This window comes from Podarcis cretensis, assembly GCF_951804945.1.
Source record: "Podarcis cretensis genome assembly, chromosome: 9".
Lineage (NCBI taxonomy): Eukaryota > Metazoa > Chordata > Lepidosauria > Squamata > Lacertidae > Podarcis > Podarcis cretensis.
Window position 1 is genome coordinate 59,753,943 of NC_137178.1, and position 23,543 is coordinate 59,777,485.

Sequence of the window (23,543 nt, forward strand, 5' to 3'; positions counted from 1 at the left end):
TATCCCACCGCTGCTGACACTTTTGTGGCGATCACACAGGGTCCCCGGACGTTTGACGGTCTATTGATCCCTGTGACACCACTGTGATTGCTTTCCCACTGCCACCAACCCGTTTCTCTTGGGTACACACAGAGTCCAGACAGTTGTTAACATTAAATCAAATACGCAAGTTTATTTTATAAGCCGTAACAAGTTTATGGTTTCACATAATTTTTCTTGTCAGTTTCTTAATCTTAGTTTCTATACCGGCCTATACCTTTCCTAATAACTGCTAACTGATTATCCCAACTGTCTATCTGACTCCTCCTATCAGTTTTTCTCACTCTCTCACAACACAACTCGACCAACCCACAAACTTATCCTCCCTCTTCCTTCTCCAACTCCCAACTGACTTTCCAACACCTCCAACTCTAGCTCTAACTCCTCCCCTTGGGTTCCCACAGGCCAATCACTTCACACTCATTTAACCCTTTCTTTATGACCCACCTAGGAGGGCAAACGCCACAATGGGATGCTTCCATCCTACTATTATTATAATTTTGTAATGTATGAAGCCCAAATGTGGACCACCATGCGTGATGAGCACATTGGTTTGTACATCTGGTGCAATGGCCAACTGCAACTTCTCTCCATAGTGTGAAACATACTATGTTCTGGTATTGAAATAAATGCAGGTTTTCTGTGCAGGAAAGACATGTCAGGTGTGAGGCACCCTGAGCTAGGAGGGCACTTGGCACCACTCTGCAGACTGTATCCTATTAAAAATATTGCATTTAGTGGGGTGCGGTAAATATTTATTTGTAACTTTCAGAGAACATTAAGCTGGGAGCAAACATTTTGTTGATGGCTACACTCTGCTTTTATTGGTAATTTTCACATAAATCAACTTATATATATGGAAAATGTATTCATAATCTGAGTTTTCTCTATAGTGATAAAATGTTTCTGCTTCTGGGGTAGAAAATAGCTTATTATGCAAACAACATTGCCTGTCTTACATTATGCATGGAATTCACCTGGCGAACATCAGAAAGCTTCAACCCAAATGTGTGTGTGTGTGTGTGTGTGAAGAAAAATAGTGAGTTGCATTTACTGAACTACTTGGCAGTTATAATTAGTAGAAAATGAGTTGATAGCTCTATTTTGAAATGTGTTTCATATTTGCCTTAGTAAAGTCACAGGAAAAACAAAAATGAAAACAAATATCACAATGCATGGCTATGGATTTTGAAATGATAGCCTACAGAATGTCATTCCCAAATAAAACAAAGTAAAATGCAGGTGACACAGTTTTAATTGTTTTTAGTAATTTTTACTTACAGAGTGGCTCATGGCTATGATTGTGTTCACTCATTATTGCATTATCTTCTCTGTCGCTCACTTGATTTAATTAAGGGATTTATGCATGTATTGTGGATAATCAGTAAAAAGAATAGCGTTGTTAAGGAAGATGGCCAGTTCTAAATAAACCAGACATATGGTACTGGTTCAGATATGAAACAGTGGTCCTCAAAGGGCCAGTGCACACAACTGCGTAAACTTAAACACACCTCAGTGTGGATGTACAGTATTCAGGCCTGGCAAAAGACGATGAATAACTCATGATGTGATGTTCAGCTGATGTGTCTCAGTGGCCATAAATGAGATATTTTATTCAGAGTTTCTTTGACAAGTTATCCAACACCCCTTTTCTGCCTTGGCTATGCGAAAGGCCAACAAACAGAACGAAAACTGCAATCCCTGGGAACACAAACAGTGTCAACGCACAGCTGTCCTGCAAGCTCTGCCTCACACTTGCTCAAAGTCTCAAGATGCAAAATGCCACTGCACCCCCGAAAACAACATGCGCGCCATTGCGCAATGCACAGGCTCTTTTTATACTGTATTTTTGCGAGGAACTTGCTGCTGAGACATCTCTCCCTCTCCTTTCATCTTCTTGCAGGGAATCTGGCGGAAGAAGAAGAAGCGGAGCTCCAATTGCACACCAGAGTTCTTTCCCCTCCACTGCATCCTGCAGTCTACCTTGCACCATAAGGAATCCTATGGAGGAAAAAGGGAATCAGAAAGGTTTGGAGGTCCATAGACAGCCCTTCAGCAGGGGCATAGGAAAGGAGGGTGGGGTGGGCGGACCGCCCTGGGTGCCCTCACTGAGTGGGGTGACATTCGGCACGCCGCCCACCCGCGACTCCCAAGCCTACTCTGAGCCATTTGGGTACGGGGCAGGAGCTGCGGCGCTTTGGTGGTGGCATTCCCTCCCTTCCCCCTTCGTTTTGACAGCCTGGGGGAGGCTTGGGAGTTGCGGGTGGGCAGGGCATTGAATGTCCACTATTGGTGGCTCTCTCCACCCCATGGTTGGCTCACCTTGCTCCCGGCTGCAGGGCACACACGCCACTCCAGGCACCCAAGTGCCTATCCCGCGCCTGGGAGGGCAGTGTGATGGCCTGGGATTTGGACTCGGAGGCTGAACCTGAGGAATCCCAGCCTGCACAGGTTTCCCCGCCTCCATAACCAGCTGAGCCGGGACTGGGGCATGAGCCTGAAGGGTCCTCACCTGTGCTGGGTTCTCAGGTGAGGGCATCAGCTGAGTCTGCTCTGGCTCCTGAGGTGATGGAGGACCCATTACCTGCAGGTGCTCCACTCTCAGCCCCGTCAGAGGAAGCTGAGGTTGCCTCTGGGTCCGGTAACCTTCCAGCCTCTCCTGAGCTGCAGAGGCTCAGGGCAGAGAGGCGGAGGGAACTAAGTTCCCACAGGAGGAGTGCTTGCCTCCAGGCCAGGAGAGGCAAGTCACCAGAGGATCGGGGCTGCCTTATGCCTCAGGGCAGATAAAAGCCGGCCAGCCTCAGTCCCAAGTAGCGGGAGCAACATTGTTGGTTGCTAGTTCCTGCCTGAACCCTGTGTTGCTTTCTTGCCGGAGCTCCTGACCCGCCCTGGCTCCCTGCTTGCATGCCTATTCCTGACTACACCCAACTCGGTGCCCTGCACCCAGCTTCAGCTACTACGGACTGCCTCCATGTCACACCTTTGACCATGGACCGGACTTGGACCTCATCTCTCGGGTAACCCACAGGTCCAGCACAGGCACCCTCCATGCCACGCACCCCTTGGGAGCATGCCCGCCCTGGGCAGCGCGGGCATATCTTCTGCCGCTGCCCTTTAGTGGCAGGTTGCTTCACTTCAGCCCAAATACCAAGCCCCTGTGGTTGTGAGCTCATGCCTATGTGCTGATCTCCAGTTCTAGAATTAATGATCAGCATAAGGGGAGCATTCATGCCTAGCCTCAATCCCCATGGGTTTGGGGAAGGGGTTGTGCATGTTAGGATATTCCATTCCACCTTAAGTACAGGCACGACTGTTGTGTGTCACATGCCTGTTTACACCCCAGCACAGCTTGTTGGGAACTTCCGTTTGTGTATAAAAAGGTAAAGGGACCCCTGACCATTAGGTCCAGTCATGACCAACTCTGGGGTTGCAGCGCTCATCTCACTTTATTGGCCGAGGAAGCCAGGGTACAGCTTCCAGGTCATGTGGCCAGCATGACTAAGCCGCTTCTGGCGAACCAGAGCAGCGCATGGAAACGCCATTTACCTTCCCGCCGGAGCGGTACCTATTTATCTACTTGCACTTTGATGTGCTTTTGAACTGCTAGGTTGGCAGAAGCTAGGACCGAGCAACGGGAGCTCACCCCGTCGCGGGGATTTGAACCGCCAACCTTCTGATCGGCGAGTCTGTGGCTTAACCCACAGCACCACCCGCGTCCCACCCATTTGGGTGCTTGCTTGCTTGGACCCGAAGGAGAGAAGACATGTTTACCTCTTGTCCCGATGTATGCTGAATAAACTGCTTGTAAATATGCTCATCACAGCCTCTCCCTGCCACTTCTGTTGCGTAGTGTTTACTCTGCTGAGTAGCGTGCTCTAGCTTCGGAAGCTGGAGTCGCTGATGCTGCACCAAGGACTGCAGATCGCCTGGTACACCGGCCGGTGGGTGGGAGCCAGCTGGGGGTCTGCCAGTTGCCCCCGATCCCTTGGCTGCATCCCAACAGTGCATGCATGCATGTTGTTAAATGACCATCCTGCACAACTGACGACACTGTAGACTCCTCCTGTCCTTTCCTGCCCCCCAGTTACCTAACAGAGATAGCAACAACAGTAGCCTACCTTACAGGACTGCTGTCAGGATTACTCAGATATAATGTGAGCAAAGCACTTGCAGCATTTGAAATGTGCTATACAAACACTAAGTACTCTTATTATTGTGATTTTGCCAAGAATTTAAACCAGACGGCTCAGTTTGAAAATATCTGAAAATGCTATGCAAACCAGTGTATGGAGATTGATTGCTGCTGTCTGGCTTGATCATCAGCAATTCTATTTCTTTGGCATTTCTGATGCGATACCAAGGTGGGGGAAAATTGATAGTCGGGAAACGTCCTTGAAAATGGATCTACTGGGTCATTCATTGCCTCTGAAATGTTGGGTTTTTTAAAAATGCTGGCTAGGGTGAAGTTTGGCATGGTATGCGTTAGAAGAAAGGCTAACACAGGGTAGTCCTGCTCTGAAAAGACCCACTGAAATGAATGAAGATGACTAACTTAGCTCCATTCATTTCAATTTTGTCTACTCTGAGTGAAAATTTGTTGGCACACCACCCGTTGCTCTCATGGAGCCACATTTTAGCTATGCCTGTTAAGAGTCCAAGCTGCATCTGTTTGTCACCCACATTTCCTTTCCTGTGGATCCAGTGCAGGGTTGCCAACCTTTTTGGGCCACTAGGCATGTGTGCAAAGCGGAGAAAGTGTTTTGGGTGCTACACAAATGGTGGCTGCTGCTGGTAGGTCAGAAGCCAGGCAGGCCAACAGTAGATTAAGCCAGAAACAATGACAGGCAGAACCAGTCCCTGACTGCTTATAAGTAAGAAAGCAGCAGGTGGGGGGTTAATCGGAGAGCAAACTAAGGTTGGTGGGGCAATCAAAGGAGCCAGCCTACACTGTCTGTAACCAAGCACACACCACAACCTATTATATTATATTGCTTCTTTCTGGTATGGACCCAATAAGTGACAGGGAATGTTTCTATGGGCTCATGTGCAAACTAAGCATGGTTTAGCAGCTATTCTCTCTCCACAAGACATCCTGGAACTGTAGCATGGGTGGGAGACTAGGGAACGTGGCTCCCTCAACAGACTTCAATTCCTAAACTTCCTTGGATGTATCAAAATTATCTAAAAGGCAGGAAGAAGAAGAAGAGAAGAGTTTGGATTTGATATCCCGCTTTCTCACTACCTGAAGGAGTCTCAAAGCAGCCAACATTCTCCTTTCCCTTCCTTCCCCACAACAAACACTCTGTGAGGTGAGTGGGGCTGAGAGACTTCAGAGAAGTGTGACTGGCCCAAGGTCACCCAGCAGCTGCATGTGGAGGAGCGGGGAAGTGAACCCGGTTCACCAGATTACAAGTCCATCGCTCTTAACCACTACACCACGCTGGCTCCCTGCTCTTCCACATATAAGTATAATTATAAGGATATAAGTATAATTAAATAACATACCGTAAATATTCCCTCTGGATGCAATTTGCAGCCGCTAAAATTGATGAGAGTCTGCCAGCGACACCCGTGAGGTTCATCCTCTGATATTCATGATCAGATTAGTGTACTGATCTCTCGCCTCCATTGAGGTGAATAAAGCAATGGACACACAGCTTTGTGTCCTCTGTAGCAGGTTCCCAAAGAAGCCAAAGGAAAATAACAAACACAGACGGCTGTTAGAGGAGGCAGGAGAAGCCACCCATCCCATGGAGACTGGCCAGCTCTCTGGCTGGAGCAAATTGAAGCACAACCATCCCCTGGGAACAAGAACTTAGTTTAGCTGTTTTTCAAAACCAGTGGTGAACTCTTCCTTTTCAAAAAATAAAAAAAAATTGTCCAGTAGAACCTTAGAGATTAACTAAGTTCTTCAGAAGAAGTGTGCATGCACACGAAAGCTTATACCAAGAACAAACTTAGTTGGTCTCTAAGGTGCTACTGGACCTTTTTTTTAATTTTTTTGATATATTTTGACTGCGTCAGATCAGACCAACATGGCTACCTACCTGAATCTTCCTTTTCAAGTTTAACTCATACTGATGAGGATACCTAGTGTAAGCTTCCTCTCTCATGCTTGTAAAAGCCCTGTACCTTGCACAATTGCCTGTAGAATGCAGCCCAGGGAATCAAGGAATTAAGGGACACGGTCTGAGTGCCAGGAAGAATAAATGTAAAGGTAAAGGGACCCCTGACCATTAGGTCCAGTCGTGGCTGACTCGGGGGTTGTGGCACTCATCTCTCTTTATTGGCCGAGGGAGCCGGTGTACAGCTTCCGGGTCATGTGGCCAGCATGACTAAGCTGCTTCTGGCGAACCAGAGCAGCGCACGGAAACGCCGTTTACCTTCCCGCCGGAGCGGTACCTATTTATCTACTTGCACTTTGACGTGCTTTCGAACTGCTAGGTTGGCAGGAGCAGGGACCGAGCAATGGGAGCTCACCCCGTCGGGTGATTTGAACCGCGACCTTCTGATTGGCAAGTCCTAGGCTCTGTGGTTTAACCCACAGTGCCACCCGCGCCAGGAAGAATACAGGGCGCTAAATGAGGCTGCAATCCTAGGCAGACTTGCTTGGCTGTTAAAGCCACTGGGATTTATTTCTGAGCAGATGTGCTTCAGACTGTACTGTTCATAGTGTTGTGAGTTTTTGGGGGGAGGTAGGCTGTATGCCTGAGCTCTACTTCTAATTCCTGGTTCCAGCACAGATTAAATTTCTGGAATAGCCAAGTCAGCCTGGTAATAGCCTGTTAAATATGGGTCGTTAAGGGAACAAAAGGAGTGGCTTTGTGCCAGAGGACCAATGGGTAAGCCTTCCCTCCTCAATGGTCTGTGATTTAGAAAGACAAAAGACCAGAATTGAGTTAAGTGGGCTAGAAGCTGGATGCAAAAGTAGCATGCTGGGAAGGGAGAGAGTCAGAGCCATGCCTGATATTTGCTGAGATCCAGGACTGCGGTTATGGGAGAAGTAAGACCCTCTTGGGGGTGTTTAATGCTGTGAACCCCTCCATTGTAGGCTCAGGCTGTCTGTATGTGTAAATAAACGATATATCATAAAGACACCACACTCCCTGCAGTGCCTCATTTCCAAAAGGAATCATAAACCCTGGGTAAGCATGTCCAGAATTTCTATAATCTTGTACCACCTGGAGATTGGGGTGGTATGCAAGAGTAAGTTTGCATGAACATAAACTACATAATTTTAGCTCTGAGGTGGTCTTAATTTCTACTGTACTCTCAGTACAGCTGGTAAGCTTCCAGCTGAATATAACCCTATCCCAGTTAAGAGTTCTGCCATTTCTCCTCCTCCACTGATGTAAAAGCCCTTCATCATACAAATCACTTTGTTAAAGTGCAGCAGAAAAATAATTCTAAGCTGCAGACCACATAAGTGATAGCCATAAAAAGCCAATAAGAGTTTCAAGATTCACTACTTACCACTGTAATATGGTCTTTATGCTTGATATTATACCTCGTGCCAGCCTCAACGTCACTTTGACTTTCTCTTGTATTACATTGAGGCCTGGTGTAGCATATTGGCTAAAGCTACAATCCTATGCACGCTTACATAGGAGTAAGTCCCAAAGAACATAGTGGCATTTACCATGTAGACTCGAGTATAAGCTGACCTTTTCAGCACCTTTTTAATGCTGAAAAAGTCTGCCTCGGCTTATACTTGAGTGAGGGTCCTTTCGGGCTGCTTCTTCTTCCTCCGCCACTGCCGCCACCACCAGGTTTGTGGTGTGGTGAGCCGCCTTATACACGAGTCAATAAGTTTTCCCAGTTTTTTGTGGTAAAATTAGGTGCCTCAGCTTATATTTGGGTCGGCTTATAACTTCTGAGTAGACAGGCAAAGGATTGCCCTTTAAGACACTGAGAAAGTCCCTTTTCTTTGAAACTTGCCACTGTCACAGGTTAACCAACACCTCAGTCCTGTTCATGTTTACTTGGGAGCAAGTCTTACTGTGGTCATGACCATTAACAAGGTTTAAAATGTCAGCTGCCAGGGCAATCCTCTACATCAGTGGTGGCCAAACTCCAGATGTTTTGAGATTACAACTCCCATCACCCCTAGCTAACAGAACCAGTGGTCAGGGATGATGGGAATTGTAGTCCCAAAATATCGTGAGGGCTGAGTTTGGCCACCACTGCTCTACATGCTAGCTCAGAGGGAAGCCCCATTGCCTTAAATATGACTTTCTCCCAAGTGAGTGTGTGCAGGAATGCAATCTAGCAGCCAATAGGGTAGCAGTGCACCCCTATGCAAGTCTATTCAAATGTAAGTCCTGCTGAAGGCAAGTGGATAAGTGGGTGTTGGTGCCCTTTGACAACCTCAGTTTTCTATCTGTAATATGGGTATAAAAATATTGGCCCACCTTATAGCAATGGGGCCTGTTTCAGCAAAAACCTTGTTACTGAAAGTAGTTTCCTCTGTTCCATTACGCGCATGTAACTTATTTTAACACCTGTTAACTGATCAAGATTCTCAGGAGCAGGCAGTTAGCAGGCAAAAGCATTCATGATCCGACTAGCAATGGAAGAACGCATGTTTTTTGAGCGCTAGAAGAAGGAACATAGCACTGGTGTTGCACACACAAGGTCAGGCGGATAATAGCCCACAAAAGTCAAACTGCAGGCAAATACATTGTAATGCTGCTAGATAAGAGTGATTTGCAGTTGTTAAGAGAGCCAATAATTTATATCTTTGTTATGTGGAGGGCGTTTTACAATCAGAGTTAATCACATTGCTTTATGGTTCCTCTGCTGGCTCAAAACTCGAAATACAAGGGAGAGGTTGCTAGATCATTATAGTAATTGCAACAAGGCCATTTCCATATTGAATGCCCCAAAACAACAAAACCAGTTACATGATGAAGGTACCCTCAAATGGGATGAAACACCTCTAAATTCTGCAGTCGGTACACAGAAACAAACAAGCAAATCACTCTCCCAGCCTGATAGTGAAACATGTCTTGTGGCCAAAGTATCTGTGTGACTCTAGCTATAATATAATACTGTTTTCAGCATGGATCACAAGTTCATTATTCATAAGGTTGGGCTTCTGGAAACATATTAAATCATTGGCTCCAGTTGTTTCTCAGACAGAACTGTAAAGGTAAAGTAAAGGGACCCCTGACTATTAGGTTCAGTCGTGACCGACTCTGGGATTGCGGTGCTCATCTCGCTTTATTGGCCGAGGGAGCCAGCATACAGCTTCCAGGTCATGTGGCCAGCATGACTAAGCCACTTCTGGTGAACCAGAGCAGCGCACAGAAATGCCGTTTATCTTCCCGCCAGAGTGGTACCTATTTATCTACTTGCACTTTGACATACTTTCAAACTGCTAGGTTGGCAGGAGCAGGGACCGAGCAACGGGAGCTCACTCCCTCACAGGGATTCGAACCGCTGACCTTCTGATCGGCAAGTCCTAGGCTCTGTGGTTTAACCTACAGCGCCACCCCCCGTCCCGACAGAACTGTAGATACTGTTAAATGCCACCTCAATCTCTGCATGGTGAGAGACTCTACGGCAGGCAGGGCCAAACTTGGCCCTCCAGATGTTTTTGGGACTACAACTCCCATCATCCCTAGCTAACAGGACCAGTGGTCAGGGATGATGGGAATTGTAGTCCCAAAACATCTGGAGGTCTGAGTTTGGCCATGCCTGCTCTATGGGTTTCAAGTGCTTACCTCAGGTTTGGTTTCCTTGGAATGAAGGTCAGCAGAGACCGTAGTGCTTTTAGGATATATTGCTTTATTTACACATATATACAACCTGAGCATTGGATGGAGGAGCTCATGACACTGACCCTCTCATAGATCTTGCTTCCCCTTTAGGTTTCCAGGGGAGCCCAAAAAGTCCAGCACAGAGCAAACATGTTATTGCATCTCCAGCTTCCAGCCTCCCTTTGGCTTGTTGTTCTTGTAGCTATTGTAGCCTAGCTCATCCGTTGAGCTGCTGCTGAGGGTGCTTAACTGGCCAGCTAAGGCGTTGACTTACAAAGAAACTTGTCATTCAGTATCCTCTTCTACTAGATCAGGCATGTCCAAAGTCCGTTTCAGGGGCCTAATCCGGCTTGCTGGTCACTGGTTGATATTTTTTTAAAAATAATATTTATTAAAGTTTCAACAATTACAGAAAGAAAAAATAAGCATACCACATTAAACAAAAAGAAAACAACACACCACAATATAAAAAAGAGAGAAAAAAAACACAGAGAAATAAAACCCATTAAGCAAAAACAAAAACGCAAAAAAGAAAATGCATCAGATCTCCTCATTACCAGTCTTTCATTAGCTTATTTCCTTGACCTCTTCACACCTCCCTTTTTTGTATTCTAGGTCTATTATCTATTTCAGCAAATCCTTTCCCTCTTTTAAAATTTTTGTCCTGTAAATTGTCTTAATATAATGTAGCTTTACTTTTCCTCCTTTCACCAATTAACAATCAGTTATTCCCAAATCCTTTATATCCTTCCTGCTAAAATCATATAATATTGTTCCAACATCCTTCTAAGAGATATTAATTTTACAGTGTTTCTGTAAATAGTCTTTTCCACTTTTTGTTCTGTAATTTATCTTAATATAATGTAACTTTACTTTCCCTCCTTTCACCAATTAACAGTCTTTTTTCCCCTAAACCCTTATAACATTTCTGCTAAAACCACATAACTTCATTCCAACATCCTTCTAACATTCACTAATTTTACAATGTTTCTGTAGATAGTCTTTACATTTCTTCCAATCTTCCTCCACCGACTCTTCTCCCTGGTCTCAGATTCTGCCAGACATTTCCGCCAGTTCCATATAGTCCATCACCCTCATCTGCCATTCTTCCCGGGTGGGTAAATCTTGTGTCTTCCAATACTTTGCAATAAGTATTCTTGCTGCTGTTGTAGCATACATAAAGAAAGTTCTGTCCTTCTTTGGCACCAATTGGCCGACCATGCCCAGGAGAAAGGCCTCTGGTTTCTTCAGAAAGGTATATTTAAATACCTTTTTCATTTCATTATAGATCATCTCCCAGAAGGTCTTAATCCTTGGGCACGTCCACAAAAGGTGAAAGAATGTACCTTCAGTCTCTTTACATTTCCAACATTTATTATCGGGCAGATGATAGATTTTTGCAAGCTTGACTGGTGTCATGTACCACCTGTATATCATTTTCATTATATTCTCTCTTAAGGCATTACATGCCGTGAATTTCATACTTGTGGTCCATAACTGTTCCCAGTCAGCCATCATAATATTATGTCCAACGTCTTGTGCCCATTTAATCATAACAGATTTCACCGTTTCATCCTGAGTATTCCATTTCAACAGCAAGTTGTACATTCTTGATAAATTCTTAATTTTAGGATCTAGCAGTTCTGTTTCCAATTTTGATTTTTCCACCTGGAAGCCAATTTTTTTGTCCAAATTATATGCCTCCATTATCTGGTAATAATGAAGCCAATCTCGCACTCTATTTTTTAACTTTTCAAAACTCTGCAATTTTAGTCTGTCTCCCTCTTGTTCCAAAATTTCCCAATATTTCGGCCATTTGGCCTCCATATTGAGCTTTTTCTGAGCTTTCGCTTCCATTGGTGACAGCCACCTTGGGGTTTTATTTTCAAGCAAGTCCTTATATCTTATCCAAACATTAAACAGTGCTTTTCTGACAATATGGTTTTTAAACGCTTTATGTGCTTTGACCTTATCATACCACAAATATGCATGCCACCCAAAAACATTGTTGAAACCTCTAAATCCAACACGTCAATGTTCTCAAGAAGCATCCATTCTCTCAGCCAGCAAAATGCGGCTGATTCATAATAAAGTTTTAAGTCCGGCAGGGCAAATCCACCTCTTTCTTTAACATCAGTTAATATCTTAAATTTTATTTGAGGCTTCTTGCCCTGCCAGACAAATCTAGAAATATCTCTCTGCCACTTCTTGAAACACTCCATTTTATCCAAAATTTGCAATGTTTGAAACAAAAACAACATCCTTGGCAATACATTCATCTTTATCGCAGCAATTCGGCCTAGCAATGATAACTTCAAATTTGACCATATTTCTAAATCCTTTTTCACTTCCATCCAACATTTTTCATAGTTATCCTTAAATAGGTTCACATTCTTAGCAGTCATATTAACCCCTAGGTATTTCACTTTCTTAACCAGTGTTAATCCTGTCTCCTTCTGAAATCTCTCTCCCTCAGTCACTGTTAGATTTTTCTCTAAAACCTTAGTTTTTAACTTATTCAACTTAAAGCCCGCTACCTGGCCAAATTCTTGAATTAATTCCAATACTTTTTTGGTACTGGATTCTGGCTCCTGTAATGTCAAAACCAAATCATCAGCAAATGCTTTCAGTTTGTACTGTTTGGCTCCAACTTGTATACCTTTAACTGTCTGGTCCCTTCTAATCATATTTAAGAGCACCTCCAGGACCGATATAAAAAGCAATGGAGAGATTGGGCAACCTTGTCGTCTTCCTTTCTCTATCTTAAATTCTTCCGTCACTACGTTGTTCACAATTAATTTAGCCTTTTGTTCTGAATAAATTGCACCTATACCGTTTTCGAACCCTTGACCGGCCCCCATCCCCTGTATGTTTTTCTTCATAAAACTCCAAGAAATATTGTCAAAGGCTTTCTCCGCGTCCACAAATATCAAAACTGCTTTAGTGTTAATGTTCACTTGTAACTTTTCTAAAATGTTAATTATGTTCCTTGTGTTGTCAGACAAATGTCTGCCCAGGAGAAAGCCCGCTTGATCTTTATGAATTTCTTCTACTAGTACCTTTTTTAATCTTTTGGCCAAAATATCTGCAAAAATTTTGTAATCCACATTAAGCAAAGATATGGGGCGGTAGTTCTTAAGCTGTGTCTTCTCAGACTCTGTTTTCGGTATAAGTGTAATATAAGCTTCCTTCCACGACTCTGGTGCCCTTTTCCCTTCCAATATTTTGTTACACACTTCCTTTAATGGCTGTATTATCAATTCTTTCAATGATCTGTAGTATCTTGAAGTCAAACCATCATGTCCTGGAGATTTACCCAATTGCATATTCTGAATGGCACCTTCCATCTCTTGCTCCGTTATTTTGTAATTCAACATTAGTTTATTTTCTTGAGAGATTTTTTGTAATCCATTTATTTTTAAAAAATGATCAATGTCCATTTGTTTTTGGATTTCCTGTGTATATAGTTGTTTAAAATACCTCTGAAAGCATTTTCTAATCTCCACTGGATCCTGTATATTTTTTCCTTCTACTTCCAAGTTTGTGATAGTGTTGAGTTTCTGTCTTTTTTTCATTTGCCAAGCCAGCAGTTTTCCACATTTATTCGCTGATTCATCACTGGTTGATTTAATCCGGCCTCGTGGTAGTATAAATCCTGGGGTAAAATGCTAAAAAAAGCTCAAGAACTTTGGTTGGCCCTCACGCGGCGGCGCGTGCTTATGATGTCATGCGCGCGTTGCTGACCTGGAAGTGACATAAAAACATCACAAAAAGTCACAAAAACGGGTGGAAAGGGGCACAGGCGGGACGTTGGCAGGCTTTTTCAATGATGTTTCAAATATACGCGATTTCACTGATGTGCACGGCGCCTCGGAACATAACCCCTGTGTAAATGGGGAGTTGCCTGCATACGAACTAAATGCTGAGAACATCTAACCCCAGAAAACCAGACTACTGGGAAATTCTTTTTTTAAAAAATGATTTTTTATTGATACAACAAGAAAAAAGAAAACAACAACACAGATACCAAATTACACACAGAAATAACTATAGACACATAATTTTCTTAGCAAACAATATAACATATATTGGTCTTAACACTAAAGACCCAACCTCTTAGCTGTTTATGTTAGTTATCTGGTTTTTCTATGCAGCTATCAAGCTGTCACTGGGTGGAATCTATGGGGCTATTACTTGGCTTTTGGTTGGGCACACAGCCAAGTCCCATTATCCCTAGCTGGCAGGGACAGTGGTCAGGGATGTTGGGAGCTGTTGTCCAACAACAGCTAGAGACCCAAAGCTGAGAAATACTGTTATAGGAAGGGCCACAGCTCTGTGCTTTGCATGCAGAGTCATTTCCAGTTAGGGCTGGGAGAGGTTTCCTGTCTGAAATCCTGGAAAACTATGGCCTATCAGCACTGACAATACTAGGCCTTGGTCCAGTATACCTGAAGGAGCGTCTCCACCCCCATCGTTCTGCCCGGACGCTGAGGTCCAGCGCCGAGGGCCTTCTGGTGGTTCCCTCATTGCGAGAAGCAAAGCTACAGGGAACCAGGCAGAGGGCCTTCTCGGTAGTGGCGCCCGCCCTTGGAACACCCTCCCATCAGATGCCAAAGCGATAAATAACTACCTGACATTCAGAAGACATCTTAAGGCAGCCCTGTTCAGGGAAGTTTTTAATGTGTGATATTTTAGTGTATTTTTGGTTTCCATGGAAGCCGCCCAGAGTGGCTGGGGAAACCCAGCCAGATGGGCGGGGTACAGATAATAAATTATTATTATTATTATTGTCGATATGGGAAACATACCAAAATTTGTGACAGTAACTCTAAATTCCTGCAAAAGAAATACATCTTTAATTGGAATAGGGTCCTTAGTATGTTCCAAAGCTGCCACTTGATGCTCTCTGGGTTCCTATCTACTGATGAATTTTTACTGTTTCCACATTTGGCATCATGCATTTTATATCAGAGAGTGTCTGTCAGGTTTTTGGTTTAATTTAATAGAAAAAGTACATTCTCTAAGGCTGTTAAAAACCTGTGAAAGAAAATATTATTGTGCACATCCCTGATAGCAAAATCGCCATTGCCTAGTCTTCGTACTAAGAATTCAGTGAGACGCAGTAAGAAATCAATAAAAACACAAATTGCTCCATCAATACGTGCATTCATTTATACTCTTCAAGGTTATCTTTGCAATGTTGGTGCAGAGACGCATTCTCTCTGTCATGCATATTAAACCAGGCAAAGAGTTATGGAAAGGGAACCCAATCTATCAGAACAAATCTAGTCTAGCATACACAATAGATAGGTGCAGTGGGTTTCGTTTCTCACCCCCTCCTCCCTGCCCTTTTTAGCTGGATGTAGCTAATATTTTGAAATGTGCAAGGACCGTTTTATCAGTACAGTACTTCTAAGCCACTTTCATCTACAAGGTTGACGTGCTATTAGCAGGCAATGGGTCCATATTCATTTTAACCACTTACCATGCCAATTGCCACAGGATTTACTCTCCTGATGTGAATGAATTTCCCCCAGCAGCTCACTCTTGCACAAGAGTTTTCCCTATGCACAAAAAAGGGGAATCAGGCGACCCTTATCTCTGAGCATTCACCTTGGCCGAAAGAGAGTGACTGGAAATCAACTCTCTCACCAAAGAAAACACTGCATTACGGGAGGAGAAAAGGCAGCCGCATCCATTGTTGGGAAGAGTGATGCAAAAATAACCTCTTCTCATCTCTAGCTGTCAAATTTTGAAGGGGGGAAAATGACAAGTATTCACACATTCATACTAATTTCAGCCTAGAGCCTGCTAGACATTGGAACTGGGGCTGGTTTGTGTACCCAGTAGCTTCCACACTACTGCCCCCAATATTATTCCAGGTCACCAGGGTCACAGCTGGTAGGAACCGATGCCCCCATTGTGGCCACTGAGATTTGCATAAATATGGTGGCTTAGAAAAAGGAGCATCATGGCAGATACATGGGTGCTCCCAACTTGGAAGCTCATTAAATGGGAGGCCCAGTTCATTAAACTGACACTTGTGTGTGCAGTGGTCCAGTTAGATTTTGTAAAACCCTGGATTTAGGAACATAGTAAGGTGCCTTATACCAAGTCAGAACCATGGGTTCACCTAATAACAATAATAATAATAATAATAATAATAATAATAATAATAATAATTAATTTATACCCTGCCCATCTGGCTGGGTTTCCCCAGCCACTCTGGACGGCTTCCAACAGAATATTAAAATACAATAACCTATTAAACATTAAAAGCTTCCCTAAACAGGGTTGCCTTCAGATGTCTTCTAAAAGTCTGGTAGTTGTTTTTCTCTTTGATATCTGGTGGGATGGCGTTCCACAGGGCGGGTGCCACTACCGAAAAGGCCCTCTGCGTCCGGGCAGAACGATGGGGGTGAAGACGCTCCTTCAGGTATACTGGGCCGAGGCCGTTTAGGGCTTTAAAGGTCAACACCAGCACTTTGAATTGTACTCGGAAACGTACTGGGAGCCAATGTAGGTCTTTCAAGACTAGTGTTATGTCACCAGTCTAGCTGCCACATTCTGGATTAGTTGTAGTTTCCGAGTTACCTTCAAAGGTAGCCCCATGTAGAGCGCATTGCAGTAGTCCAAGCGGGAGATAACTAGAGCATGCACCACTCTGGCGAGACAATCCGCGGGCAGGTAGGGTCTCAGCCTGCGTACCAGGTGGAGTTGGTAGACAGCTGCCCTGGATACAGAATTGACCTGCGCCTCCATGGACAGCTGTGAGTCCAAAATGACTCCCAGGCTGCACACCTGGTCCTTCAGGGGCACAGTTACCCTATTCAGGACCAGGGAGTCCTCCACATGAGCCCGCCCCCTGTCCCCCCAAAACAGTACTTCTGTCTTGTCAGGATTCAACTTCAATCCATTAGCCGCCATCCATCCTCCAACCGCCTCCAGGCACCCACACAGGACCTTCACCGCCATCACTGGTTCTGATTTGAAAGAGAAGTAGAGCTGGGTATCATCTGCATATTGATGGACACCCAGTCCAAACCCCCTGATGATCTCTCCCAGCGGCTTCATATAGATGTTAAAAAGCATGGAGGAGAGGACAGAACCCTGAGGCACCCCACAAGTGAGGGCCCAGGGGTCTGAACACTCATCCCCACCACCACTTTCTGAACACGGCCCAGGAGGAAGGAGCAAAACCACTGTATAACAGTGCCCCCAGCTCCCAGCCCCTCTAAATGTTATGGTCGATTGTATCAAAGGCCGCTGAGAGATCCAGCAGAACCAGGAAACAACTCTCACCTTTGTCCCTAGCTCGCCAGAGATCATCAACCAGCGCGACCAAGGCAGTTTCAGTCCCATGATGAGGCCTGAATCCCGACTGGAAGGGATCCAAATGGTCCGCATCCTCCAGGCATGCCTGGAGTTGTTCAGCAACCACGCGCTCAATCACCTTGCCCAAGAATGGAAGATTTGAGACTGGGCGATAGTGGCCATACTGGCCGGGTCTAAAGATGGTTATTTAAGAAGCGGTTTAATGACCGCCTCTTTGAGCGGATCTGGGAATGTTCCCTCACAGAGGGAAGCATTCACCACCCCGCAGAGCCCATCGCCCAGCCCTTCCCAGCTTGCTTTTATTAGCCAGGATGGGCAAGGATCAAGGAGACAGGTGGTTGGTTTCACGCGTCCAAGCAGCCTGTCCACATCCTCGGGGGTAACGGATTGAAATTGATTCCATGCAACTTGACCAGACAGAGCTCTAGTACTCTCCCACCCCAGCCCTGCTCCCACGGTGGAGTCTACCTCCTTCTGAATCTGAGCGACTTTATCTGCAAAAAACTTTGCAAAATCGTTGCAGGAGATCTTAGGGTCTTTACAAGGCCCCGGTGGTAAAGGTGGTTCCGTTAAATTACGAACCACCTGAAAGAGTCTCCTGCTACTATTTTTTGCAGATGCAATAGAGGCGGTGAAGAAAGGCTTCTTCGCCGTCGCTATCGCCACTTGGTAGGCTCAACGTTGAGCTCTAACCTGTGTCTGGTCAGATTCGGAGTGAGTTTTCTGCCACCGACGCTCTAGCCGTCTCAGCGATTGTTTCATCGCCCTCAGCTCCGAAGAAAACCACGGGTCTGTCTGGGCTCCATGCAATCGGAGAGGCCGCTTCGGAGCCAGGCAGTCGATAGCCCTGGTTAACTCCGCATTCCAGCGGGCCACCAGGGAATCCGCTGAAAGGCCATCAACATGGGATAAAGCATCCCCTACCACTCTTTGGAAACCATTTGGATCCATTAAGTGGCGGGAGCGGACCATCCGAATTGGCCCCACCTCCCTGCAGAGGGGAAGGGTCGCGGAGAAGTCCAGTTGCACCAGGAAGTGATTTGACCATGGCACTTCTTTTGTTTCACTTTTACTTAGTGTCAGATCACCCACATCACTAGAGGTGAACACCAGGTCTAAGGCATGTCCATGACTATGAGTTGGGCCAAACTTATTCAGGGACAGCCCCATGGAGGCCATGCTTTCCACGAAGTCCTGAGCAGCCCCTTGTAAGGTCGTGTTGGCATGGATGTTAAAATCACATAGGACAACCAAACTAGCTGTCTCCAGGAGAAAATCTGCCACGACCTGAAGCAGCTCGGACAGGGAATCCTTGGTGCAGTGGGGAGGTCAGTATACCAAAAGGAATCCTGTACGGCCCCTATTGCCCAACTTCCAGAATATGCACTCAGAAAACTGGATCTTCTCAGTAGGACGCCTGGTGCAAGCTAGTGACTTCCAAAAAATCACTGCAACCCCCTCTCCCCGCCCACATGACCTGGGTTGTTGTGCATAAGAGAAACCTGGTGGGCAAGCAGCGGCAAGGACAGGCCCATCTGCTTCCTCCAACCAGGTCTCTGTCACACATGCCAGGTCAAATCCTCCATCCACAATCACGTCGTGGATGGCAGTGGTATTCATCATTGACCTGGCATTACACAGCAACACCTTCAGGTCATGTGGGTTTCCCCTGTTGATTCCAGTATCCATCCGGTCAAGGCCAGACCCGGAGGCAGGGATAGTCTTCAAACAACGACGAAACCTGCCTCCTCGGTAATGACATGGTCTGGTCTTAGCATAACTCCGCCTCCTGCCCATGATCACGGAGATCGGATGTCCCAGTGCTTCCCCCCCCCTGTGGAACTTGTCCCAGCCATCATGTTGGCTGGGGCCCCACTCCCAGGGAGCCCTGATCCCGCCCCTTAAAAACAAAACACAAACTATACAGAACCAATAAAACAACAACAACAAAAGGAACAGAACAATTATACTAAAATTAATCCCCAACCAAATATCCATCCCACCCACCCACCCCCAACAAAGGAAAAAGGAAAAAAAGAAATAAAAATTTAAATTGCCACCGACTGCTTGAGGACATTTTAAAGCACATTAACCACCTGGAACAGAGAAGCAATGGCAGAACACTTCCCACATTTCCCCAAAAGTTTGTTCCAAATAAGGGCCTGGGCCACTTCCCCTGGGCCAGTTGGAAAAGGCCCTGGAAGGGAGCAGGCCCTGCAGTCCGCCCCACAGCCGATGGACAAGCAGCTATTGGAAGGGGAGTGGTCCTTTTCCAAGCAAGCAAACATTTATATATTACTATTCAGATGTAGGTAACCTCTCAAAGCAGTTTACAGTAATCTTACAACAAAGCATGAACGGTCAGGCCAGAGGCTGAACTAAGTGAGGGGCAACTTAGTCGTTGCTGAACTACAAATCCCATCTTCCCTGCTCATTGGCTATGCTAGATCGGGCTCATGGGAGTTATGGTCCTGCAAACCTGGAGAGCAACATGTTGGCTACCTCTGAACCAAGTGGTTAGACCAGAGAGCTCTAAGTTTTATGAGGGGAAATCTGTCCCACACCAAGTATGAAGAATTTGACAGCCTTGCCAAATCATGGGGCTAATGACATTTCAGGAGCAGATGTCCCAGGAACCACAAGCAAGCCACCACAAGGAGATTGTGGTTTCCCCTTCTTAACAATCTTCTGGCTTTTCTTTAATGTCTTAGGGGCAAACTGCATGTTGCATGATTGATGTTTATTAAAAAACTGTCTTAACTGGCTCCATTTATTCTTAAGAAAAATCAACTGCAGGATCCCAATCCAGAAACATGCTCCTTGTCTAGGTTGAGGTCTTGCACCAATTTCCTGTTGAGGAGCACCCCCCTGACTCTTGTCCCTGAGGGTGCAGTTGATGGTCAGCAAATTTGGGGAGAAATTGCAGCAGGGACAATTTTCAGAAGGAAATTGGTGCAGATCCTGTCTGGACTGGCAATACAGTGGTACCTCGGGTTAAGTACTTAATTCGTTCCGGAGGTCTTTTCTTAACCTGAAACTGTTCTTAACCTGAAGCACCACTTTAGCTAATGGGGCCTCCTGCTGCCACCGTGCAATTTCTGTTCTCATCCTGAAGCTAAGTTCTTAACCTGAGGTACTATTTCTGGGTTAGCAGAGTCTGTAACCTGAAGCGTCAGTAACCTGAAATGTATGTAACCCGAGGTACCACTGTATGTACTTGAACAGAGCCTCTGAGCTGCTTTTTCTTTTTGTTTTAAAGGCCCATTGGGCACTGCTGAATGATGCCCAAAGGGCTATCATGTGGAAGATGGCTTCAGACTTCAAGAAAGGAGATTCTGACTAAACATCAGAAAGTAAGACCTGATCGACAGTGGAACAGTCTCCCTCAGTAGGTTGCGGACTCTCCTTCTCTGGAGGTTTTTAAGCAGAGGTTGGATGTCCATCTGTCATGCATGCTTTAGCTGAGATTCCTGCACTGGAGGGCATTGGACTCGTTGACCCTTGACTCTACAATTCTATGATCATAAAGACACTACAGTCTCCGCTGTGCCTCCTTTTCTAAAAGGAAATACAAACCCAGGGCAAAGCATGCCAGGAACCCCTGTGGAGACTGGGCTGGTGTGCAACAATATCATATGGTTGGGTCCTTATGGGGGGGGGGGAGTAATTGGCACTCTGATTATCCACAAACCTGTTTTTGTGAAAGCATCGCTAGATCATATCTCAGCTATGAACCCATATCAGTTTTGTGTCTTTGCTTCCCCCAAATAATCTTGCAGACAGTGCTACGAACTGTCTGTCGTCCCTCAAAGAAGAACTACAATAGGAAGATTTCACGGGGAGAGGACACGACTGTTAAAATGCTAAAAGGCTGTAGTGTAGCCATGCTGCTAACAGTCTCAGTTATTCAGGGCACACTGTCTGCATATCATACATGAATAAACCCTGAAGAGGCTAATATATGCCTGTGCATAGTGAGTCTCTGTGCAACATGTAAGAGAGAAAAAGTCAATATCGTTTGATTTCTCCCAAGACAGTGTGAGATCGCTAAAATTTAAATAGACACCACTTTTTTTTTAGCAGCTCGGACTAGTCTCTTTCCTCTTATGCTATCTGCTTGAAATCAAGGCTTAATTTAAGCAATTCTATTACAAATCAAATTTCTATGCATAGGCGATGCTTGCAGGGAACGGGAAACATTCACAGAGTATTTTTATGTGGGTAAATGCTGTTGATTCTCACCTCCTTATTTGTTCTATTAAAAGTATATTCTATGACAAGTCATCTGTATTTGCTTTAATCAAAACAGGATTTCTGAAAAGCAGCCTATACAAATACATGAAAGAAGATCGCCTAATATCCCCCTTCTCCTTGCCATCGAGCTACACATCTGACTCTGGCTTTCTGCAAAAAGAGACATTTCTAACAGCACAAATGTTTGGCTAGGAAACCTTTCCCCCCTTTTGGTCTCTTGAAGATTGATTTTCAAATGGACTCTGTACTCACTGTGCACCCAAGATTCTGGATTCATTAGAAAATCAGGTTTTTTGCAGATTTTTTTCTTTTTAACCTTCAGACTACCTTGCCACACTCCTGCAAAGAATGACACATGAATGTTGATACAGCACACTTTTTTTCTCTCCTAGAGACAAAATCATGCTATGTATAAATAGTGGATGCATTCCCTGAGCACCTATTCCTACGTAGACAAAATTGGACTGCCTATGGACAATGAGGGACGTATCAACATGCTCAGGGGAATCTTAAATTTGCAGAAGTACCAAAAATCTTGGGCGAGCGGAATGAAGAGAACCTCTTCTCCCCTCAAATACTCCAATGAGGAATGAGCATGTTTCCATGGTCACGGAATGTTGATTGACAGTTGGGGTGGTTGTGGAATGGAGTATTCCGGAAGAGGAAGGCATGGCTGACTGGCAGCAACACTGAACAAGGACATTGCATGCTGGGATATTCTGTGGCAGGTTGCAGTCAAATTAAAAACCATGCGTTGTCTATTGGATGCACCTTTTGTCAACGCTCACAAAGGCCAACTCTGTTAAATAACGTGTTTAGAAGAGAAGGGTTTCACTCAGAATAGAAAGTAGAAAGTTGGGGAGTATTTTAAGGATAAGGTAAAGGTAAAGGGACCCCTGACCATTAGGTCCAGTCATGGCCGACTCTGGGGTTGCGGCGCTCATCTCGCTTTATTGGCCGAGGGAGCCGGCATACAGCTTCCGGGTCATGTGGCCAGCATGGCTAAGCCGCTTCTGGCGAACCAGAGCAGCACACGGAAACGCCATTTACCTTCCCGCCGGAGCGGTCCCTATTTATCTACTTGCACTTTGACATGCTTTCGAACTGCTAGGTTGGCAGGAGCAGGGACCGAGGAATGGGAGCTCACACTGTCGCGGGGATTCGAACCACCGACCTTCTGATCGGCAAGTCCTAGGCTCTGTGGTTTAACCCATAGCGCCACCCACGTCCCATTTTAAGGATAGGTGATTGCAATAGATGAAATGTTAGCTGGGGATACTATGCAGTTTGTTTTATATGCTGCTGTGTCCATCATGTTCCATATCATATTAAAGCTCATGAAGTTCTGAAGAGATTTTTCAGGAAAGCACTGGAGAAGGGATGGATGGATAAAGGCAACCTTTTTTTTTTTTTTTTTTTGATTGGTACTTCCCCTGCCCTCTGCATTTTCTTCATTTGTAGCTATAAAGCTCCTTTTTATGTGAGGGAAAAGAGAACTGGAATCCATCTAACTAAACCGGGGGTCCCAAATTCTGTTTTCTAAATCCTTCTATTCCAAGTGATGATCTGTGTGAGTGACTGATTTTCACACTGGTCTCCCTTGATATGAGCAACTTTCTACAGAGGAACCTGCCTGCCTACGAACCAAGCAACATTTTAACTTTTTGATTGGCAGTTTATACCAAGTATTTAACAATGTCTGGATTGGAGTACGTGGCAGAATTAAAACCAGAAGAGCAATTATCTATTTTTTTAAAAAAATGGTAAACCTCCTGGATGCAATACAAATGCTAATTGCTTGAAGGGCTGGGTCTCCTTTGCACGCTTATTAATAATATAGTTCCATATGGCAGGATACAGCATTTATTTAGATTGCATTATAGTTGCAGATTTGTCTCCCCTTCCCTGCATTGCTTTCTGCCATCTATTCATAGGCCTGTATTCTTAAAACTGTATAAAACTATTAAAGAAAAGTAAACACACAAGAGAAGATTGCGAATTAAATATTGCAATGAGCACAGGAAGTAAATACAGACAAAAGGAAGATAACCAAGAAAAATTAAGTTGTGGTTGGTTTTCGGGAAAATAAAATTGATATACATAAGCAGATGTTAGCAAAAGCATCGGAGAATTCTGGACAAATATCATGAATTA

The 23,543-nt window shown here is 44.9% G+C and overlaps 1 long non-coding RNA gene across 1 annotated transcript; it reads right to left on the bottom strand.

The window, feature by feature from the left end:
- Window positions 1-1,573: 1,573 nt before the first annotated feature.
- LOC307223677 lies at window positions 1,574-21,859 on the bottom strand. Its single transcript, XR_013842187.1, has 3 exons — window positions 21,642-21,859; window positions 5,545-5,840; window positions 1,574-2,040 (listed from the first exon to the last, which is right to left on the bottom strand). It is a non-coding gene; the product is annotated as an uncharacterized lncRNA (long non-coding RNA).
- Window positions 21,860-23,543: the final 1,684 nt, after the last annotated feature.